General features: G+C 37.2%; 1 long non-coding RNA gene across 2 annotated transcripts; it reads left to right on the top strand.

The window, feature by feature from the left end:
* The first annotated feature begins 424 nt into the window (after positions 1-424).
* LOC144711953 (uncharacterized) lies at positions 425-2784 on the top strand. Of its 2 annotated transcripts, XR_013583695.1 has the most exons (6): positions 425-1064; positions 1298-1381; positions 1616-1701; positions 2008-2092; positions 2306-2432; positions 2605-2784. It is a non-coding gene; the product is annotated as an uncharacterized LOC144711953 (long non-coding RNA). The 2 variants fall into 2 exon arrangements; XR_013583696.1 differs by lacking the exon at positions 1298-1381 and having other exon boundaries at positions 430-1064.
* The last annotated feature ends 665 nt before the right edge of the window (positions 2785-3449 follow it).

Here is a 3449-nt window from a genome sequence, read left to right as displayed (position 1 = left end):
AAATCCAAAAATGAGGATGGCGAATCTAGCATGCCAGGTATGTGGTGAAGCCTTTTCTCCAAGATAGATTTGAGGGCCGGTTGAACTGGATGAGTCGAGGCAGTAAAGTCCATCTTTAATTTCCCCTCGGTGGAGGATTTGATGTGTTTTCTTGTCCTTCACAAGACAATGTGATGCATGAAATTCAACATTTACGTCATTATCTAAGGTTAATCTTTGAATTGAAAGTAAATTTTTTGTAATTTTAGGAACATGAAGAACATCATTTAAATATAGATTCCAATCATATATGTAACAATCTTAGAAGAGCCATTACCAATAGGTAACAATCTTAGTTTCCAATAGATAAAATATTCAAACCTGAGCCATTATCAATTTGGAGTTGATCGTTTCCAAGATAGTTGGTGGGTTGATGTATCACGTTTGGATCTGAAGTGACATAATGTGTAGCTCCAATATCAGGATACCATGCTTTATTTGGAGATGACCTGTCTGAATTTGCAATATAGGCCCTAGGTTGTTGTGAAGATGATGTTATTTCTTGCATCTGTTGATCTGAGTTTTGCCAAATTGAATCACTCCTATTGCGGAACTCACTGCATTCTCTTGCTGTATGTCCAAATTGAAAACAAATTTGTTAACATGGTTGAAATCCCTCTCGCTGTCTCCCCAATAGTCTCTCCCTCTTTTTCTCTCGCTCTCTTTCCCCCTCTGTCTCTTTCTCACTCACGCTCTCATTCTCGCTGTCCATTTCTTTCTCTTGCTCTTCCGCTCTCTCATTCTCTCTTTCACTCTGTCCCTCTCGCGCTCTATCTCTCCCTCTCACGCTCTCTCTCTTCCTTCGTCGCTCCCCCTTTCTATCTCTTTCTCCCGTTGTCTCCCTCTCTGGCTCTTTCTCTCTGTCTCTCCCCTTCTCTCCCTCTTTATCTCTCACTTCTTGCTCCCTCTCACCCCCTCTTGCTCTCTCTTCTCTCCACCGGAGGAGATCCAGATCACCAGAGAGGTAAAGCGCTTTTTTCTTATGTAAAATCGGCCGCGGGAGCAACGACGCCAACATTGTGCCGGTACGTTTCTTTTCCCTCTCCATTTTGCTCTTGCGCTCTATCTATTTCTATCCATCTTCTTTCTCTTAGTCTCGCTCTAACCATCTCTCTCTATTTCTCTCACCATCTCTCTCTTTGTATATATTATTCTCCAAATCACGCTGTCACGATCTTTCTCTCTACATATTTTTTCATCCCCTTTTACGAATTTCTTCCTCTATTTCACAAAAATACGACGCCATCACGTGAAACAGGGTACCAATGATCATCCGGAGTCATTCTCCTCCCTCTTCTAGGGTACCAATGATCTTAGGGGTTGTTGCTCATCAATTCTGAGGGTAATTTGAGCACTTAATTCGTTTTATTCTGTCATAGGAAAAACATACAATTTCATTATGTTGGAATTTTCCATTTTTCATGGTTTCTTTTACTCTCGATAAAAATCACGTTTCACTTTATTCCGTTTACACAAATTTAAATTTTTATCACGTTCATTGGTACCCTGTGAAGTTGAAGAATAATACTGAAAATTATTCTTAAATCATATAAATAATTTTGGAAATTTTTGACAGATCGAAGGGATATATTCTTCAATCTGCGGGATAGCTTCGCAGATCAGACTATTTTTACATTGTCATCTCCAATAGGCTGCGATAGAGTAAGACTATCTCTCTCAACTACTGGATATATTACATTCGGGTTTGAATTTTTTCATGCTTTCTTTTACTCTCAATAAATATCACGTTTCACTTTATTCAGTATACATAAATTTAAGTTTTTATCACTTTCATTGGAATTTTCCATTTTTCATGGTTTCTTTTACTCTCGATAAAAATCACGTTTCACTTTATTCCGTTTACACAAATTTAAATTTTTATCACGTTCATTGGTACCGTGTGGAGTTGAAGAGTAATACTGAAAATTATTCTTAAATCATATAAATAATTTTGGAATTTTTTGACAGATCGGAGGGATATTTCTTCAATCTGCGGGATAGATTCGCAGACCAGACTATTTTTACACTGTCATCTCCAATAGGCTGCGATAGAGTAAGACTATCTCTCTCAACTACTGGATTGATTACGTTCGGGTTTGAATTTTCTAATGGTTTCTTTTACTCTCAATAAATATCACGTTTCACTTTATTCACTGTACATAAATTTAAATATTTATCACGTTCATTAGCGCCCTTTGGAGTTCAAGAATAATATTGAAAATCTCTATTACTAAATCATATAAATAATTTTGGAATTTTTTGACAGATTGGAGGGATATATTATTCAATCTGCGGGATAGATTCGCAGACCAGACTATTTTTACACTGTCATCTCCAATAGGCTGCGATAGAGGAAGACTATCTCTCTCAACTACTGGATTGATTACGTTCGGGTTTGAATTTTCTAATGGTTTCTTTTACTCTCAATAAATATCACGTTTCACTTTATTCACTGTACATAAATTTAAATATTTATCACGTTCATTAGCGCCCTTTGGAGTTCAAGAATAATATTGAAAATATCTATTACTAAATCATATAAATAATTTTGGAATTTTTTGACAGATTGGAGGGATATATTATTCAATCTGCGGGATAGATTCGCAGACCAGACTATTTTTACATTGTCATCTCCAATAGGCTGCGATAGAGGAAGACTATCTCTCTCAACTACTGGAATGATTACATTGGGGTTTGAATTCTTTAATGGTTTCTTTTACTCTCAATAAATATCACGTTTCACTTTACTCACTGTACATAAATTTAAATTTTTATCACGTTCATTAGTGCCCTTTGAAGTTCAAGAATAATATTGATAATTATTCTTAAATCATATAAATAATTCTGGAATTTTTTGACAGATCGGAGGGATATATTTTTCGATCTTGAGATCTGTGTGGTAAGATTGAGAAGCTAAATGTGGAAATTTTATCCCTCAGAATGAGAACATCCCCGCTTTTTAACACCTCCATCTTCACCCCAAGCGAGCATTGTGAGCGGGCCACACTAGTTATATATATATACAAAGAGAGAGAGAGAGAGAGAGAGAGAGAGAGAGAGAGAGAGAGAGAGAGAGAGAGAGAGAGAGAGAGAGAGAGAGAGAGAGAGAGAGAACGGCTGAGTGTGAGACATACGGTTCAATGGTCCTGGTCCAGTCCAGGTTTAACAAAGATCTAAATCTTACTTAAATCTTGGTCCATTACCAGTCAGGCTCCAGTCCGTTCTTGTTTCATCCTGATCCAGTCTGATAGGTTGATTAATCAATGTCAAAGTCAGAGTTGAAAACTTATGTGGATGGTTATGTTGAATATCAACATGACAATCTTTAGAACCACAATTAGTAGATGGCCCTTCGCTTCCCTTTTGTCCCCCCCTCTCTCTTGGTCTTTCTTCGTCCACACCTCCGTTTC

The sequence above is a fragment of the Wolffia australiana genome, chromosome 14 (genome assembly GCF_029677425.1).
Source record: "Wolffia australiana isolate 7733 chromosome 14, ASM2967742v1".
Classification (NCBI taxonomy): domain Eukaryota; kingdom Viridiplantae; phylum Streptophyta; class Magnoliopsida; order Alismatales; family Araceae; genus Wolffia; species Wolffia australiana.
The sequence above is the reverse complement of the archived record's forward strand: the minus strand, read 5'-3'. Positions and strand labels throughout refer to the sequence as shown.